Here is a 21,317-nt window from a genome sequence, read left to right on the forward strand (position 1 = left end):
AAATAATCATATTAATAAATCGAATTCTACACATTCATGCATAGAACGGCAAGTAGAACTATAGCCAGATCGAGTAGGCTTAAGTAGTATCAGGAATAGAGAGGAAAGGATAGTTAGATGGATTAAAGTTGCATCTTAATTGCCAAGGATAAAAGATTGATTTGTAGCTGGGAAGATTTTCCGCCATGGTAGCCAAACTTCAGATTTCCAGTTACGTGCCAAGCATATTTTAGCAGCAGCGAAAATGTTAATTGCTAACTCTAAATTGAATTTGTTTTTCACAGGAATGTCTATATGAAATAAAAAAGATTGAGGAGATAAACTCCATTCTTGTCCAAAAATCTTATTAAATAGATTTGTGATTTCAAATTTTACTGTTGTTAATCTGTCGCAGTGCCACCAGATATAAGCTGCAGTACCTCGTTCTAGTTTGCATCTCCAGCATTTATTAGAGTTGGATCTAGCCATTATATGTAAGGTTGTGGGAACATAATACCACCTATGCACTTAAAGAATTGTTCATGTAAATTGATACAATGAATTGATTTCCTTAAATTATTCCAAGCGGAATGCCAGGCTTCTACCGAATAGGAAATATCGAAGTCTGTTTCCCATTTTTGTATGGTAATAGGCTTTTCTGTAATATGGATTTGTTCTAGCATAATTCCTAATCTAGAGATTAAATTAGTTTTATGATGTTTTCCTATAAATCTATCTAAAATAGTTGGCAAATACCAGGTCTTGGATTTAATGAAATTTATAATTCTTAAGTATGAAAAAAATTCATTATCTGGAAGTTGAAATTTAATTTGCAGTTCTGCAAAAGAATTTAATCCAGAAGGAAACCAATTATCTTCGATTTTATGGATACCTTGTATTTGCCAAACTTTAAGGTCAATATCTTTAATGATAAATTGTAACAGGTCAACAGGTGTGTGAGATGACCATGAATCTTTAGGAGCAAATTTTTCTTTAAAAGTAAGCATATTGTTCGAAATATTTAATATTAATGGATTGAGCATGTCTAAATCTTGTATGCCTTTAGAATTAAACCAATACTATTGAGATGGGTCCAAGTTACGACATTTCCATCTTTCGTATTTATACCATGGGAGATCAGACTCCCGTTTGAAATCCCAGGCTAAGAAGTGACCAAACATGCAGATTTCATGTAAATTTCGTATATTAGGGAATTTAAGTCCAATCTGTGATAGATGTTTTTTTTTAATATGAAACGTGATATTCTTGACTTTTTATTTAACCAAACGAATTAAAAAAAAACATTTTTTCAAATTGATTCAAAATTTTTGTAGGAACTGAAAGTGGAATAGTTCTAAACAAATAAATTAGTCTAGGTATAACATATGATTTTAAGATATTTAATCTTCCAAACCATGAAATTTCTAATCTTTGCCATGCCGATAGGTGAATTTTCAAATCGTCAAAGAGACTAATATAGTTATTTTTTATTAAATCGGGAAGATTGTTATAGATTTTTATTCCTAGGTAATTAATATAGGTCTGCGTTCTAGAAAATGTTATCTTAGTTTTTAAATTTTGTATTTGGGGTATTTCCATGTTGAAATTAATTATTTGTGTCTTGTCTAAATTTAGTTTATAATTTGAATATAGACCATATTCCTTTATACGTTCTATCACTTCCGGGATTGAGGACTCTGGGGAGGTAAGAATAAGGAGAATATCATCCGCATATAGTGCAATCTTGTGTTCTAGTGGACCTGTTATTAGTCCTTTTATTTTTATGGATTGGCGAATTATTGCAGCCAAAGGTTCAATAGAAAGAATATAAAGCAAAGGTGCTAATGGGCATCCTTGTCTCGTGCCGTTGTTAATATGGAAAGTATTAGACTCTAAGTTAGTGTGTTATGAAGGAAATCTCCAGACAGGCCAAAGGTTTTTAAAGTACTTTCTAAAAAAGACCAATTGACCCTGTCGAAAGCCTTTTCAGCGTTTAAGGCTATTAGCGTAGCGGGTAGATTGGTATTTTGAAGTTCATAGATAAGATTTAAAATTCTACGGGTATTATTTTCCCCATTCCTCCCCTTAAGAAATCCTGTTTGGTCTGGGTGTATTAGTTCCCGCATTACCTTGTTTAATCTCTCAGCTAAGATTTTAGAAAAGATTTTAATGTCTAGATTTATTAGTGAGATGGGACGATAATTTGTAACTTTAGTTAAATCTTTACCTGGTTTGGGAATGGGTATTATCGTAGCCTGTAACATTTCGCTTGGAAATGTTTTCTTAGTTGGTATCTCTATAAACATTCTTAACAAAAGTGGGGAGATGACTTGATCTAGGAGCTGGTAAAAAGGGGCGGAAAATCCATCCGGGCCCGGAGTTTTAGATTTAGGTAAATTACATATCGTATTCCTAATTTCTGACAGTCGAATAGGAGAATTTAATTTTATCAATTTTGATGCAGAGAGTTTAGGTAAGTTCAACCCATCCAGGAAAGAATTTATCTGTGAGTTGTTTTTAGTTATATCTGGTAAATTATACAGTGAAGCATAATATGACCTGAAAGCTTCTCCTATTTGTTTTGGAGTTGAATACATTTTGTTGTTTAACACAATTTTGTTTATTCTGTTTCTTTTCATTCGATTTTTGATTTTATTTGTCATATTTTACTAGCTCTGTTACTGCTGTGGTACCAGTCTTGTTTAAGTCTTAATAGGCATCTGTTAGTCTTCTCAATTAAATTTTCTTTAATCTTAGATTGAATAGATCTAATCTCTCCGGAAAGCAGAACCAACGGGTTTTGTTTATTACTAGCCTCAAGTTTCGCCAATTTAATATTAAGATCTGATAGAGTTAAACCCTTTAGTTTCTTTACCTCTGCTCTGTGTTTTATAAGAATCCCTTGCATAGTGCATTTAAAAGAGCACCACAGGGTTGCGTCAGAAACTTCTCCATTGTCGTTAATACCTATATACTAAGTTACAGAGTTTTTCTTTGAATGTTGGAGATAGTAATAGCGATTCGTTAAGTCTCCAATTGGATCTTGTTCTAAATTCATCTTTGTTTTTTATTTCTATGATGATTGGAGCATGATCCGACCAGGTATGGTTACCAATGGATGCAGAGTTACAATATTCTATTGATTTACCATCTGTAAAAAATGTATCAATTCTGGAATAAGATAAGTGAACCGGTGAATAAAAAGTAAAATCTTTCACAGAGGGGTTATTTGCTCTCCAAATATCGTATAAGTTATTACGAACAAGACATAATGAAAAGGATTTAGCTAGGGATTTCAATTTTGTGTCAGGATATAAACCATATCTTAATCCTTTATCTGATCTAACATCTTGAATGCAGTTCATATCACCTCCTATTATAAGAAAGCCTTTAGTTATTTCCTTGACCCGATCGAAAACTTTATCTAGATATTTAACTGTAGATGTGTTTGGGACGTATATATTTACTAAAGTATAAATTGCGTCATTCACCTTGCATATTAATATCCCATATCGTCCTTCACGGTCACTCTCATAATGTAATTTTTCGAACTTAATTTTCTCGCTTATAAAAATTGCTATCCCTCTTTTTTTCTTATAATCTAAACTAGACTCGAAGACATATGGGTATCTTTTATAGAACCAGCGGGTTGGAGATCCTTTTTTCCAATGAGTTTCTTGTGAGAAACACATATCAATTTGTTCTCGCTTCATCGTGTCATATAGAAACGCCTTTTTATGTGGGGGATTCAAGCCTTGACAATTAATAGACATCAGTCTAAGTGTCATCTAGTTGAGTTATCATCAAATCCTTTCCACCTGTAATACCCTGTTTGCCGTCTAAACACATTCCAACATACATAAAACAATTCATACAACTTATACATGAAGAAAAATCATGCAGCATTTGCCCTAACTCTATATAGGGCCAAATCAGGCGTGGGTGCCGAATTAGAACCTCAAAGAAACAAAACAGAAAAAAAAAAATAGTATTATAGTAGTGATAAATTGTATTGTGTCTCCAGTGTAATATAAATTGTGAAGAATGTCTTCGTAAATTTTTTATAATATAAATCTATCAGACGTTGATGTACTGTCTTTTTTCATCCCTGACCTCTCGCTGGAGAGCTGGAGATTATTGGGTGTGGAAAAGATAGGCGATCTTTTTATTGGATCCCAAATGGCCCCTTTCCCTTCATTGATTGAAGTATATGATATACCAGCTAAAGACATTTTCAAGTATATTAGACTCAAGCATTTCCTTACTAATCATTTGCCAGTTGAGTCTACCCATTGGTTTAAATTTGTTACTTCTAGCACCCCTAAGAATTTAATATCTAAAATTTTGAAAATCTTTAAGGTTAACAAAAATTATGAGAAGAGTAAGGCACAAAAACAATGGGAGAAGGATTTTGATTTACCTATTTCCTTATCTAACTGGAACAAAGCATGGCAAGTTACTCGAAAAGCGTCCCACTGTTTGAACCTCCACGAACAGTTTTATAAACTCATACATAGATGGTATATGGTACCAGCCCGCCTTGTTAAAGTTCAACCATCCAAAAGTGCTCTTTGTTGGCGATGCCATACTGAAACAGGTACTCACAAACATATTTGGTGGGAGTGCTCAGGTTTAATTCAGACTAAAACTCAATTAACTAATCTCTTTTTAACGTTATTTGGATTTAATTTAACACTTTCCCCTCAGGGGTTTCTTCTCCACTTAGATCTACCCGATATGAACAGAAATGACCTAACTCTCTGGCTAAATATCCTACTAGCAGTTAAAATCTGTTTAGCTAGTAGTTGGAGAAATTCGACTCTTTCTACATGGCCTGAGATTAAAACTCAGATTAATCAACAATGTTCTGCTGAAAAATATTTCTTTAAGAGATCTAATGCTGAAGAGAAATATAAGATGATCTGGCATAGGTGGCTTCTATATATTAGATAATGATTCCTGTGAATTGTAAAAAATTTTTAAAATATTGACAATACATCCATATTGATCTCCATGACCTTCTTTTTCATTGAATCTGTGATTATACTCCCTCTCTTCCCTCCTTTGAATCTCTCTCGCGCAAGCTTGGAATGACTGTTAGTAATTCGAATGAGAAATCCTAATACAGATTTTGTTGGGTACACTTATCGACGTGATATTATTCAACCCACTCTGCTTCAACCCACTCTGCTTTAACATTGTGAAACGATTGAATGTTTTTGTTATTTGTTCAATTTTTTTGGGGAAAAATACTCTTAATAAAGATTGATATATAAAAAAAATAAATAAAAAAAAAAAAAATGCTCTGAAAAATACCCCTCGTCTTATAATCGAGGTCGTCTTCTAATCAGACCTCAAAATGTCCGCTGGGGCATTTGGTTACCGGGCTTTGGTCGCGTGCAACAGGAAGCTAGTAGAGTGTCACATAACTCTGCCTCCCCCCTCCTTCCTCTGGGGGCGGGGCCAGAAAAGTTGCTCGTACAACCGGGTCCCTGCAGAAGTCTTCGAGTGAGAGATCTGCAGTTCAGGAAAGGGGTGGGGGAGGGATTTTGTGATTAATGTGTGAAGTATGTGTGATTAATGGAATGAATGAGTATTTAAATGTTTCTGAATGAGTGTGTGTGTGTGTTAGTATGGATGTGTAAGGGGGGTGGTGGTGGTAGCATGGCATAGGGAGGCTGTACTCAGACTCCTATCATCCCCAGGTTTCAGCATGTACTGGCTGCCTTGGCTTGATAGGAGTGTGATTGCTGTTAGAAGTTATATATATATATATATATATATATATATATATATATATATATACCTCCAGAAATGTCTTTTAACCCCCTATATACCACTCTGGCATATAGGGGATTAAAAGGCATATCATGGGGCAGAGTGGCATATAGGAGGGTATAAGACATTTCTGGAGGCAGAGTGGCATATAGAGGGTTAAAAGGCACATCATGGGGCAGAGTGGCAAATAGGGGGTATAAGGCATTTCTGGGGGCAGAGTGGCAACCCTGGGGGCAGATGTGCATAACTGGGGGGGCAGGTTGGCAAATAAAAGGAAATAAAAAAAATATATATTTTTCTCAATCATAGCTTTTATTAAATATGAAAATATTGTTTACCTGAATTAATATTTACTAGTAAAACTTTTTTTCCTATAGGGTAGTCTTATATTCAGGCTTTTTGTTTTTTTCCTAAATTATTATTTAGATTTTGGGGGGTCGTCTTATAATCAGGGTCATCTTATAATCGAGCAAATACGGTAATATCTTTAAATGTTAAATAGAAAGCTGCCGTATAGCCATCTGGCCGTGGAGCTTTTTTCCTCTCCAGATTTTGGATTCCTATTTAAAATTTTCTCTTTATTTATTGGAGCATTTAATATTTCTAGGGCTTCATCATTTAGTTTTGGTAACTTAATGGAGCCGAGATAACTCCTGATTTTACTTAATGGTTTAGTTGTAAAGAGATTTATAATAACCTTCGAAGCACTTGGCTATTTGTGATGGGTTTAGAAAAATTTCATTTCCCACTACTATTTTTTTTATAACACTTTTTTTTTTTTATCATACTTTAGTTTATTCGTTAAATATTTTCCTACGTGATTATTACCGTAGTACCAATTTTGTTTCATTCTTAAGAGTCCCATATTTATCCTCTCCTGTATTTTTGTATTTATTTCTGTTCTTATTGATTTAAGTTCAGTTGTGTAAGTTGTATTGGTATTATCTTTATTTAGTCTCTCTGTTTTAGCTAGATTGATATATAAATCCGTTAGGCTTAGACCCTTTTTCTTTTTTATGTTAGAACATGCTTTTATTAGGCATCCCCGCATATAACATTTAAATGTATTCCAGAGTATTAGACTGGGGACTTCTCAATTATTATTCTTCTCCATAAATAAGGTGGCTTGACTACTCAAATTTTCACAAACCTCTTCCTTGCTTAATAATGAATCATCCAGTCTCCACTTTCGATTAGTTATATAGTGTTGATTATTCTTAAATTCTTCTATGCTTCTATTCTTATATATGAATCTAGAGATGCGGATTGAGGTATACTTTTATCTTTATCAGGGTCTATAATACAATTATAGTCACCTCCCATATATAAAATACCTTTTTTTAATTGTTGTACTCTTATGAAATTTCCTCACGAATTTCGAAGAATTATTATTGTTTTAAGATTACTGTAAGTTCTTTTTGTTTTTCCTTTCTTTCCTTATATATGAAGGGATGCCTGAATAAAATTTTAAGTCTTTAAACTTTTCAGATGTTTTTTCGCTTATTCCTCTATTGAATCTTTCCTTTGTATATGTCACGCTCTACCCAGGCTGCGGAGCTGCATGTCTTTTGTTTCCCTGTCTTGCTGTGGTCCATTTCTGGATTTCTGTGTGTTCTGTCCTGAACCTCTGATTCCTTGATTCCGGTCTTGCTCTTTGCTTCAGCTCTGTTTCCTTTATAAGGAGTGCCCCACCCATGTGTTCTGTTTGTTTCAGTCAGCAGTCTAAAGGTATGTCTCAGTGATATGTGTTTGGAGTTCATGTTTAGTTCTTCCGTAGGCAGGCTGTAGCGTTAGATTCCGTCATTGGAGTACTTTGGCGTAGTGGTGGGCTAAGCATACTATGGCCATATGATGTGACGGAACCTCCAATAGTTATCAAACAGTCCTAGGCTAGTTCCTGTATTTATGTGTGTCAGTCTGTGATGTAACCTGTGGGGTGTCCTGTCCTGTCGTGTATCCCCAGTAGAGGGGTGTCCTGTCTTGTAACCCCCGTAGAGGGGTGTCCTGTCTTGTAACCCCCGTAGAGGGGTGTCCTGTCTTGTAACCTGTCCTGTTCATGGCAGAGTATTGCTTGTCTTGTTCCCTGTTGTGCCCTGTATTATGTTTTCCTGTCTGGTTATGTTTCTTGCTTGGTCTCTCTGTTCCTTGCTATGTCCCCCTTGCTCTCCTGTCCTTTGCTCGCTCTGTCCCCCTTGCTTGTTATGTTTCTGCTATATCCTTTGCTTAGCTTCCCTACTCCCAGCCTGCAGCATCCTGCACATGATTCCAGTGCTATGTCTCATGCCTGTTCAGGGTGCCTGCAGGATATATCTCCAAGTTCTGTACTGTCATCATCCGCCACTATGTCAGGGCGCTGGTATGTGGCTGCACAACCCTAGATGCCCACAGGGTGAGTGCTGTCGCCCTGCACCAGGCTCTGTCCAACTCCGCTACTGCACCGTAACTCCTGCACACAATATTTGGGTGCGCTGGGTCTTTACAGTCGTCTGTATGGACCTGGTTCATGACAGTATAGTAGTTCATAAGTCAAACAAAAACATGGGAGATCATAGTGTAACCCATAAATGCAATAATGATTGTAATGGGGTATAGAATAGACTCACATTCTATACCCCATTACAATCATTATTGCATTTATGGGTTACACTATGATCTCTCTGTGTCTCTAGTTACAGGGCTAAAAGAGAGGCCTATACCACATTTTATGCAAGTATATATACAGATTTACTCTTAAGGTTGTGTATTGGGGCATGTGCACTTACACCTTTATGTTTATTGTTATAAATAGTAGAATCTATTTAGCAGGTTTTTTCATTAGTTTTTGCAGATGATATTTTAAAAAAAGTGAGAAAAGTAATTTTTTAACAAAAAAATCACCATATGTTATCTTTTTTTGTTTATAGTAAATTAGATGATATGATAAAAACAATGGGATCTAACGAAAGCCCTGTTTGTCCTGAACAACACAATATATAATGTGTGTGGGTGCACAAAATGAGAAAGCAACACTGCAAAATGTTAAAAGAGCCTTTGTCCCAAAATGTACTACCAGTAAGAGTCTTGTCATTAAGGGGTTAATTGATGTGTTTTAATTTTTTTTTATGAAAAATCTGAAGAATCTTTATCATAAATCGAATTTTTACCACTGCCATGCTAATAACGCATCCAAGTATTTTGTCTCAAGTTGAAAGGAGATGGTGGCCGATAGATCTACCATTTGTATTTACCAGGTCCTGTATTTTAGGGAGTAAATATAAGACAGGGTGTTTCGGATTAGTCATCTTCAAAAAGTTGACTGTGGTATCAGTAATGAAATTATTCTTATTGGCGTGATCTATCTAATAAGTAATCAGATATTGACCAGTTATGTAGTAAACATTTAAAAATAACATTTGAATTACCATTAATACTATGTGTGCTTTTCTGCTACAGAACCTAGATGACCATTCACCCTATCACCTCTGATAGCTGTCACTTGTGAGAGTGGAAGACATTATCCAATGGTTTTCTTAATGATCAGATCACCTCAATTTATCAGGCATTATCAGATTGTGACCAGCCTACTCCTGTTTTTGAACTGTTGTAGAGCTTTTGACAGCACTTGACCTGGAAGCACATTTAACCAGGGCCGGACTGGCCTACCGGGATACCGGGAAATTTCCCGGTGGGCCGGAAGGTCCGTGGGCTGGGCGGCCGGCAGACTAACCATGAAGACAGCCGCTGAGCATTTACTTTATATAGCCGATCCAGCTTACCATATAAATAAAAAAAAAGTGTTAAAGTAGCTCCGGCCGGCGGCATCAGCACGCACCGGCCGTTTAGATTACATTCCCAGCAGTCTGATAGCTGCATCGTGATGGGAGCAGCGTGAGGTGGAAGCTCCGCCCCCTCGCACTCAGACTGCTGCAGCACCGGATGTCAGGTCAGTGGCATCCTGTCAGCATAGAGGAGAACAGTGTGCAGCTACCAGGAAGTCAAGAGAAGTAGAAGGTGAGTAAAATAATGTATTTTTTGTACTGTATAATGTTTTTTGTATTTGTTAAAAACAAAAAAAAAAATTGGCATGTGTGTCCCCCTATATGCCACTCTGCCTCCAGAAATGCCTTATACCCCCCTATATGCCACTCTGTCCCATGATATGCCTTTTAACCCCCTATATGCCAGAGTTGCATATAGGGGTATAAGGCATTTCTGGATGCAGAGTGGCATAAAGGGGGTTAAAAGGTATATCATGGGGCAGAGGAGCATATAGGAGGGTATAAAGCATATTGGGGAGGCAGAGTGGCATATAGGGGGCATAAGGCTTTTCTGTAGGCAGAGTGCCCCATGATATGCCTTTTAACCCCCTTCATGCCACTCTGCCTCCAGAAATGCCTTATACCCCCTATATGCCACTCTGTCCCATGATATGCCTTTTAACCCCCTATATGGCAGAGTGGCATATAGGGGGTTAGAAGGCATATCATGGGACAGAGTGGCATATAGGGGTATAAGGCATTTCTGGATGCAGAGTGGCATATAGGGGGTCAAAAGGCATATCTGGAGGTGGAGTGGCAAAAAGGGGGTTAAAAGGCATATCACGGGGCAGAGGGGCATATAGGAGGGTTGAGGCATATCAGGGAGGCAGAGTGGCATATGGGGGGTATAAGGCATTTCTGGAGGCAGAGTGGCATATAGGGGATTAAAAGGTATATTATGGGGCAGAGTGGCATATAGGAGGGTATAAAGCATATCAGGGAGGCAGAGTGGCATATAGGGGGGCATAAGGCTTTTCTGGAGGCAGAGTGCCCCATGATATGCCTTTTAACCCCCTTCATGCCACGCTGCCTCCAGGAATGCCTTATACCCCCTATATGCCACTCTGTCCCATGATATGCCTTTTAACCCCCTATATGGCAGAGTGGCATATAGGGGGTTAGAAGGCATATCATGGGACAGAGTGGCATATAGGGGGTATAAGGCATTTCTGGAGGCAGAGTGGCATATTAGGGGGGAAGAGTGGCAAGCCTGGGGGCAGAGGTGCATAACTCGGGGGTAGGTTGTCAAATGAAAGGAAATAAAAACCAAACATGTCTCAATCATAGCTTTTATTAAATATGGAAAAAAAATAGTCTATATGAATTAACAAAGAAATAAAAGTTTCTTACCAGAATATCGTGAAGAATAATGTGATTAGTGTTTTGTTCCACTGAATAAAATGGAACTCTTTCATCTAAAAATGTTCGCAGTAGTAAATGTTTTGATCCCATTATGTGTAATGTATTTAATTTATTAGGGCCTTTTAACACTTTTGCTTTCTGGCATTTTAATACAAATAATGAGATAAAAAGAATGGCACATAATGTGACTCGGGTGTGTATAAGGGGTGTGTGTGGGTATAAGAGCTTCACCATGAGATAAACTATATGGGGCTGGTCTCCAAATTTTTCCAGGGCTGCTTTTCAGTCCCAGTCCGGCCCTGCATTTAACATCTAAATCAGATGCTACTAAAACAACATCACTGGCATTAATAACATGTTCAAGAGGTCCCTAAAAGGACCTCAAACCATTTAAAAAAAAAATGTATATATATAAAAAATAAAATTAAAAAAATATATAAAAAAGATAATAATAATAAATAAAGAAAAAAAACCTTACATCCCATTGCCCTAACACAACATCTACCCAGTATAACCCTCCTGCCCCCGTTCACAACCCCCAAACCCGTTAAGCCATAAGTATAAAAATTCTACAAATAATGTACACCTCATAGCATCTTCCGTATAAGTGCTGGAAAAGTATGGAAATATTTTTTAATTAACTCCCATACGGTTCAATTTTGTAACGCTGTCAATATTGTAGAGACAGTCTGGTCAGATCGCTCGGCAGTGTCATTGGATCAAAATATATCTAAATTGAACAATCCTCGTTCCTCCTGGAAATTCAATAATAATTTGATATCCAATAAAAACAACAAGACATACTTGGCCAACATAAGGAGACTCTATTTTGAGGAATATCTGAGAGATAACCTCCCTTTGTTTACAGGCTGGTGTGCTTAGAAAAGCGTTCATAGAGGTCATCTTATCAAATTGGGCTCTGAATTTAAAAAAAGGCAAGGCCATATCCTTAGTCAATTATATGTGGAATACTATTAATTTCAACGGGATAATAAATTGTCTTTTTCCTAGAATAGTGGCAGTACGTATGGGTTGTTCTTTCTCCTTAGGACAAGCTTCTGAAAGACCAATCAAAAAGTAAACTCCTCCCCTCTTACCCATAAATGCCGGCAAACTGGAAGAGTCCTCAGTAATAACAAGAAATACTACTCATTCCAACGTATAAGGGAGGGAACTAAGTACTGCCACTATACTAGGAAAAAGAAAATTTACGGTAAGAAATTATTGTTTTTTCCTGCGTATAGTGGCAGTACGTATGGGATATAAAAAGATCCGTTACATGGGTGGGATAGAGGCATTGACCGCTTGAAAAACATGAAGGCCAAAGGCAGCTTCCAAATCTGCAGAAAGGTCTAGCCTATAATGACTAACATAAGTATTCCATGAAGACCAGGTTGCCGCTTTGCAAATTTCTTCTGGGAATGCCAAGGCCTTAGCTGCCCAGGAATCAGACATAGCTCTAGTAGAGTGCACCTCAATATGAGATGATACATACACTTTACCGGATACAGATTGTGTTATACACTGTAAAAAATACACAAATCATAGACATTACTCCACAATGATCATTTGGGTGTCGCTGAGCATTGGGATACACGATTTAGTACGATACACAATGAATTGATGCTGTTGGAAATGCTTGTGTTGCTCATGTCTGACACACATTGCAAAATGTTTTGACCCTTTACAAGCTCATAGTACGTAAAGCGACAAGCAACGTTATCCACTTTACAGGATACATAGGCTCAACGAAAAGTATCATCAAGCCATCTAGCCGGAGTAGATGTGGACACCTACTGGCCCACAGATTTCCCATGAAACTGAAGAAACAGGTGGTCTGGCGCACGAACTGTTGCAGTACGTTGTAAATAGACATGAAGAGCTCTTTCAACATTAAAAGAGTGCCGCATGATCTCTTCTGGAGAAGATTAGGAAAAAAGGTGGGTAACACTAAAGACTGGTTAATGTTAGTCCGCGACAAGACTTTCGGGAGGAAAAAACGGTCGGAGATGCAGAACTATTTCATCCTGATGAAAGACAATGAACTTACTGGATGACTAGAGAGCCAGAATAATAGCCTTGCAAAAAACGCCTAATAAAAGGGATCCGAGGCCAAGACCAAAGCAAGAAGTGACCGGGGCGGACACTTGTCCCTTCAGGGTAGCCACCTGAAGACCTGCATTAAACCCCTCTCGAGAAACTGCAAGATGACTGGAATGGAAGGAGAATAGCTATGGAACTCTTGATCCTGGCACCATTCTTTACGAATTTAACCACCGACCGGCCATAGCACCGTGAATACCTTCTCCTGTAGAATCAGCCTTGCAGCATCCATGCCGTTAAGCGAAACATCTGGATGGTGTGTATATGGACATTGCGGTTTCCCAGAAGATCTGGAGATACTGGAAGTTCCCAAGAACAAATCCTCATCTGGAGCAGGTCCGAGAACCAGCCCCAGAATGGCCAGAAAGGAAGGATTGCAGGCACCCTGGCTTTGTCCTTATTGATCTTCTGGATACGCGGGATCAGAGCTACCGCGGAAACACATAGGGTAGGTTGATTTGCCATATCGCTGTTAGCCCGTCTAGAAAGTGAGAATAGTCTATATGTAGAGAAACGCAAAAAGAGGGGTTTCCTGTTTTGTCTTGTAGCCATAAAATCTACTTCTGTACGCCCAAACTTGACGGACAACCTGTCGAAAAATAACCGGGCTCAGAGACCACTCTGTCTGAGCATATCTTCCCCTGCTCAGGTCGTCTGCCAGTGTATTGAAGGCCCCCTTATAAGACATGCCGATAGATATCTCAGATGATTATGTACCCATATCAAAAAATAAATAAATAATCTCCGAACAAAGACATTGAAGCTTTCAAAGCCCTTGTGCCTCCTTGTCTGTTGAGGTAAGCTACTACAGTCGCATTGTCTGACTGAAGCTTACGTGGGGGAAAATAATCCACAATTTGAACACCTTAAGGGCTAGAAAAACTGCATTCAGTTCCCTTTAGTTGTATGACTGGCTAGGCTCTTCTGGAGACAGTCTTCTTTGGGCTCTGTGGAACCAAAGGTGATCACCCCAACCTGTCTTTGGCGCGTCTGTTGCGACAATGAACCAGTCTGCTGGTTGAAACAAAGCCATCAATTGAGCTGTAGGAGAACCACTCTTGATCTTAGAATTTAACTCCTCTTGAGACCTGGCCAGCTGGAAAGGATCTGCCACTGAAGTGGCCTCATTCTTGACCGGGCCCATCTTACTGCTGGGATGTTAGAGGTTAAAAACCCCAGGAGACTCATTGCTTTCCTGATTATACAAATCGGATATCGTTGCAGATGGTTTGATCCGCGTGATCTTCTGAGAAGAAAGGTGCAAAAAGAGGGATACAGAGCCCACAATGCAACCTAGGAAATTGATTCTCCTGATGGAGTAAGATTAGATTTTACTAAGTTTATGATCCATCCGTGTTGTTCTAAAAAGGCTGTTGAAGTCTTCAGTTGGTGATTTAGTTGACCTGGACAGGATGCCTTGAGAAGCCAGTCGTTGACATACGGGATGACGGCTAAACTGTCTTCAACTGCGCCACTAGGGGACAGAGAAGCTCTGTGAAGACTAGAGGAGTCTTCGGTAGAAGACTTCGGTAGTCAAACCGAAAAGAATAGATTTGAGATGAAAATGCTTCAGGCCATTCTTTGTTCTTATAGCAAATCTCAGGCACTTCCTGGAACTTACTACCCTATTGACGTGTAGATACGCATCTTTAGGTGTATAGTGACCATGAAATCTCCTTCTCGGAGGATGATGGAAACCGATATAATGGCTTCCATTCTGAAATGTTGATAAGCGATACAACGATGACAGATGGTCTTTAAATCGGAAAAAATAAATAAATAAAAATTAGAGAATACACTCCTCTCCAGTGATGTTCCGAGGGCACTTGTTCCTTCTCTAACCACTAAAACACTGCTGCCGACAAAACTTAGTTCTCACTTTTTGTAAGATAAGAGGAACACAGGAAGTGGTCGCGAGGAAGAGCGAAAAACCCTGATCTTGTAGACTACAAAAACTATTTGTCTATACCACTCCGTTATTCATGTGTTTTCTGTAGACTAAAACCATGCTTTCTGAAAGTGTAGCAGGCGACCCCTGCTCTCTTGCCTTCCAAAGGCCTTCCTTGTTTAAACAGCAGGTCGCATAATTCTGCTTTAGAGGCTGAATCCCTTTCCATATATCAACAGGGCTTGATAACAGCTGCTACCGCTGAAGCCGCTTTACTCTGAAACGCAGCTGCCTGAAACATTCTCCTAACGGCTGTTTCGGTTCTCTCATCCATAGCGTCTCTGAGTCCCGCTATCTCACCTACAGGAAGCGCGGTTTACTTGCACCTCTACCTTTGGAAGCTCTTGCCATTAAATATCTTCTTAAAACTTGAATTGCTTAAAAATAAAAGCTTGATTGCCGGGGTTATACCACTCCCTCTGCATCAATTCCACTAATTCGGGAGGAATAGGGGAGACCCTACTTAGTTGCTCTCGGTTGCAACTGAAGAACGCAGTTAACTTATTTAATAAACTTGTCATAAGATGAGCGAGAGCATTCCCCCGAAGAACGGTCAGACGATGCCATCTTTAATGCCTTTTGCAGGTGACTAGGTGCAGGAGATTTAGCCGCATCTTTAAATGCTGAAAGGTCTGGGATAAATTATCTTGGAACCAGCATAAGAATGAATGCATGTCTTTTTGCTTTTCTTTTGCCAAGATGTCCGCAGCACACTATTGGGAAGTCTATTTTACTGTAGCCGTCCAGGAGCGGCATATTACATTCTGCACAGGCTAGATATCTAGCTTTAGAAGCAGCTATTAGCAGGAGGAGCAGGTTTGTCTGTTTCTGGAGACGAAGGGTTAAATTTAGCTAAAACCCAATTAAAACCAATGCAAAACAACCGTGTGGACTCTAGTGGTCAGTAAGGTTTCTACAGCTTAAAATAGGCTGCCGAAGCCTCATAAAAATTAACCGTCCCGCGCATGCTCAGATCGCGCTTCAGGGTCACAGAGGAACGAATAGCCACCCGGGCGTTCGTTCCGCACAACTGCACAGGCTCCTCCTCCGGAACCAAAAAAGGATAGAGTGAACGCTGCCTGTAAGCCCGTTACGAGGCGCGCAGCACAGAACTTCCACCCGGGAAGTTTTAAACCGCAACCAAACACTTTTAAAATCCAATGCAAGACAACCGTGTGGGGGCTTGGTGACACGGGAACCTGACCTGACGCACACTTTTGTGGTCAGTCAGGTTTGCACAGCTTAAATAGGCTGCCAAATCCTACAAACACCTGGTATTCCCAGGCGGTCTCCCATCCAGGTACTAACCAGGCCCAACCCTGTTTAGCTTGTGAGATCAAAGGAGATCGGCGCTTTCAGGGTGGTATGGCTGTAGGTAATCAGAATTGGCGCCATAAAAACGATCCGACCCGCGCATGCTCAGATCGCGCTACAGGATCACAGTGGAACGAATAGCCACCCGGGCGTGCGTTCCACACAGCTGCACAGGCTCCTTCTCTGGAACCAAAAAGGATAGAGTGAACGCTGCCTCTGTAAGCCCGTTACGAGGCGCGCAGCACGGAACTTCCACTCGGGGAGTTTAAACCGCAGCCAAACACTCACCCCCCGGACAACAACCCGTGTGCCGCACCATCAGAAGAATCCACGAAGCTGTTCACCCTACGAGGGACAAGAAAGAACTGAGGACTCTTCCAGTTTGCCGGCATTTATGGGTAAGAGGGGAGGAGTTTACTTTTTGATTGGTCTTTCAGAAGCTTGTCCTAAGGGGAAAGAACAACCCATACGTACTGCCACTATACGCAGGAAAAAATCAAAAAGTCAAATCTAATATAGACATATTTAAACCCAAAGGCCATAGGCAAAGCCTTTAATAATTTCTATTGTAATTTATATAATTTACCCTAAGGGAATAATTCATCAGATTCAATAAAACATTATTTAGATAATATAGATGTAACAGGTTCACCAAGAGAGCTGTAGTAACTCCCAGAAATCACCCAGATGTATCCTCCTGTTGTCCCTGAAATCACTTCCAGCACCAGTCAGCATGCACACCTTGGAACCCTGCCATGTGTACCCAATAAGTAGACACAACTACCTTGAATTGAGTACAGCAAGAATGAACATATATCCACAGAACTGCATTAACATAGATAAACAGATACATGTGTATAACCCAACCGTTAACCCCTTAATGACGAGTTTCTTACTCGTAGTACATTTTGGGACAATGGCTTTTTTAACATTTTTCAGTGTTGCTGTTTAGCTGTGGTTTTCGTCATTCTCATTTCGTGCTCCCACACATATTATATTGTTTTTTTCAGGACAAACAGGGCTTTCTTTAGATTATTTTTTTCATATCTAATTTACTATAAAAAAATTATAAAATATGGTGATTTTTTGTTAGTTTTTTCTCACTTTTTTTAAAATATATAAATGTTTTTTTGCTTTTTTTCTGCACGTTATGGGGCAATAAGTACCAGTAGCGTTTTGCTATCTCAAAACCATTTTTTCCCCAAAGCTGGTCGTTCTGCCCCATGTGCTATTTCGGGTACCTTTGAAACCGGCCAATGCAATTTACCCCATCAAATCATATATTTTTTAAAACTAGACATCCCAGGGTATTTCAAATGCTGGTATTTTAACTCTTTCCATGCACTAATTCTACCACCAGTCTGTCAAACTTTGTAGTAGTCATTTTTTGCATTTTTTTTCCACACATATTTTACTTCAGGTATGAGTTAACAGGTTCTGGTATATGTCGCTGTCACACGACACCGCAATATGTGTTCAGCTCCTGAGTACAGTGATACCCCACATGCATTGGGAAATTACCGAGGTTCTGGCTAGCCTCAGGCCCAGATGTGTGTACTAATACATTCTATAAGATTTTTGAGGGGGACCTAGCACAGCACCTTACATCTTTAATGAGATTAAAACCATAGGCAAGGTTCCCTCGGAATTATTGCAAGCTACTATATCCCTAATATTAAAAGCGGATAATGACGGTACCAACCTAATTATAGACCAATCTCTTAAATTAACACAGATATGAAGATTTATTCATGAGTTAGCGCAAACAGATTGAAATCCATTATGGCTTTATATTCAAATCCTGTTGCAAGAATGGTTGGTCCTAGAATAGCTGCCGATTGGTTCTCAATTGGTAATGGGACAAGGCAGGGCTGCCCCTTGGCCCTGATGTTGTATATAATAACTCTTATATTGTCAGGCACAACCCTACTCAGCCTGGACCATGCAGTAATTATATACCCTCAGGTTTATCTGCAACCACTAGTGGCCACCCTTCCCTCTCTGGAGCACCCAGAGCTAATTATTGCGATCAGCTGAGCCTTGTTACCTGGGTTATTATCATTATTACTTATTGTTTTATATAGCGCCATCAAATTCCGTAGCATTGTACAATGGGTGGACAGGACACAACAAGTAGTATGTAACATAACAATTTGACTTACAGAGACAACAGGTGAGAATGGCCCAGCTCAAAACGAGCTTACAATCTAGAGGGATTTAGGGTGTATTGCACAAAGTAAAAGTGCCGTTGTTAGAGATAGACCAACCACACTAGTTAAAAGGAATATGGGAGGGCATTAGTGTGCTATGTTGTAAGCGTCCTTAAAGAAGTGGGTCTTGAGGAAGGGGGGGCAGCCCTTGAGAAATCTTGTAAGCATGCATGAGAGCTAGAAATCAAAGGAGAGGATAGAAGGAGATCATTGGATGAGCGGAGAGACCGGTTAGGATTATATTTAGAGATGAGTGAGGAAATGTAGGAAGGGGAACCGCTGTGAAGGACTTTGAAAGTAAGTGTAAGGATTTTGAAATGAATCCTGAAGCGCACAGGCAGCTAGTGAAGAGACTGACAGAGGGGAGAGGTGTTAGTGAAGCGATGGGAGAGGAAGATAAGTCTGACAACAGCATTCATGGTGGATTATAGAGGGGTGAGACCATGAGGTGGGAGATAATAAGGGCATAGACGAGAGCCTTAGTGGCATCCTGTGTTAGGAAAGGAACGGATGCGCGCAATGTTTTAAAGATGGAGACGGAGGGTGAACGAAAGGTCAGAGTCAAGGGTGACAACAAGACAGCGGGCATGGGGAGACGGGGAGATGATAGCACCATTAACATTGAGGGAAACTGATGGGGGAATCTAACGTTGGAGGGAGGGAAGATGAGAAGTTTGGTTTTGGAGAGATTGAGTTTCAGGAAACATGCAGACATCTAGGTAGAGACAGAGGCGAGACAGTTACACGATCTAAGACAGAAGGAGAGAGATCAGGAGAGGATAGATAGATCTGGTTGTCATCAGCATTCAGCATACAAAGGATGCGATCAGTTTGCCAAGTGATGAAGTGTGGAGAGAAAGAAGGGATCCTAGAACTGAGCCTTGGGGTACCCTCACTGAGAGGGGGAGGGGAGTGTTACTGGAGACAGAGATGCTGAAGGTACGATCAGAGAGGTAGGAAGTGAACCAAGAGTGAGCAGTGTCACGGAGACCAAGAGCATGAAGAGTCTGAAGGAGAAAAGGGTGGTCCACAGTGTCAAAAGCAGCAGAGAGGTCCAGTAGGATTAGTATGGAGTAGTGACCCTTGGATTTGGCAGTTAGTAGGTCATTTGTAACTTTAGTAAGGGTGGTCTCGGTAGAGTGTTGAGGGCAAAAACCAAATTGAAGAGGGTCAAGTAGGGAGTTGAAGTCAAGAAACTTAGTTAATTGAGTATAAACAATTCTTTCAAGAAGCTTAGAGGTGAGAGGAAGTAGGGATTGGACAGATCAGTCAGGTCAAGGGAGGGCTTTTTCATGCTTGAAGGAGGATGGGACAGATCCAGTAGTGAGGAGAGGTTGAAGATGTGAGCTAGAGTAGGGACAAGAGTAGATGAAAGGGACTGGGTGATGGAAAGGGATCGGGTCATGTGGTTGGACAAGAGGAAAGAAGAGAACATACCTCCTCTTCAGTGACAGCAGAGAATTGATGTAATGCAGTGAAGGGAGAAGAGGTCAGTGGGTAGGAGGACGCATAGTCAGAGAGAGGGTGAGGGCAGGGCAGTGACTGCACACATATGTCATACCTGATAGTATTGATTTTAGTATTGGAGTACGTGGCAAAGTCAGAGGGATTAAGCTTAGTGGAAGGGGTAATAGGGATAGGCCGAAGAAGGGAATTGAAAGTACTAAAGAGTCGTTTAGGGTTATGAGACAGGGAGGAGATGTGGGAGATAAAGTAGGTTTCTTTAGCAAGGAGGGACGTAGCATAAATTTGTAGTACAGAAAGTCAGCCATGGAATGAGGCTTTCGCCAAGTACGCTCAGCAGTGCGGGAACAACGTCATAGGTGTCGGGTTGATCGTGTGCCAGGGTTGGAAATGTGAGCGTCGTGAAGAGCGAGTAGTAACGGGGGGCTACATCCTCAAGAGCAGATGTGAGAGTGGAGTTATAGAGAGAGGTAGTGTTAGCGCACGACATGTTAGAGATAGGAGAGAGAGTAAATTGGTTGTGAACGTCTGAAAGTTAATAGAACTGAGGTCTCTGGTTAGGCAAGGATAGGGTGCAAGGGAGTGAGTAGGAGGCAGGAAAGTAAGTGATGGTCAAAGAGGGGGAAAGGAGAATTAGAGAAGTTATTGAGTAGTCATGAGTAGGGGAATTAATATATATTAATATATATACATATATATACACATATGTATATATACATATGTATATATACATTGTGACAGAAAGCAGGGGATGATAATGGAGGGAGTGTATATATCCCCTTATATTTTGCAGGCTTCTCGTCGTTATTCAGCTCATCTACCAACATCTCTGCAAAGGGAAAATCATCCGACAACCTAGATGCATTATTCCACAACCCTAAAAAATGTGTGAAATCTCCACCGATTATCACGTCGTGTGCTAATTTTGGTACCAGGCCAACTTGACAGTTTACTGTGCCACAATGTGTCTCAACTTGTACCATAGTAGTAGGATAATTATGTATGTCCCCATGTATGCATGCGATATCTACCTTATTACAGGTATCAATACAAATGTCAGGAACCAAAGACTTGTCAAGCAGAGTCACCATACTTCCAGAGTCTAGTAAGGCCTGCACTGTTTTCCCTTCCACAGTCACCTGAACACCATGGATGATTTTTTACACAACCACTTTTGTTTGCAGAGCACACAGACCGTGAATATAATGAATAACCATCCCTATTATTACCCAAGTTACATTCCATTGGTTCAATATTATCAGGGCAGTCTTTTGCCATATGTCCAAATGCCCGACATTTAAAACATTTTATCATTCTAGTGTCCCTTGTAGGTTCTTCCTGCATGAAAAAACCTCTCTCTCT

The 21,317-nt window shown here is 39.8% G+C and overlaps 1 protein-coding gene and 1 pseudogene across 1 annotated transcript in view; one reads left to right on the top strand and one right to left on the bottom strand.

Moving 5' to 3' along the window:
* The window catches only part of ADGRL3 (adhesion G protein-coupled receptor L3), a 792,897-nt gene that overhangs the window by 613,100 nt on the left and 158,480 nt on the right, over positions 1-21,317 (top strand). The gene's annotated exons all lie outside the window — the stretch shown is intronic.
* Positions 16,226-16,344, bottom strand: LOC128468687 (uncharacterized; annotated as a pseudogene).

This window comes from Spea bombifrons, chromosome 1 (assembly GCF_027358695.1).
Source record: "Spea bombifrons isolate aSpeBom1 chromosome 1, aSpeBom1.2.pri, whole genome shotgun sequence".
Classification (NCBI taxonomy): Eukaryota; Metazoa; Chordata; class Amphibia; order Anura; family Pelobatidae; genus Spea; species Spea bombifrons.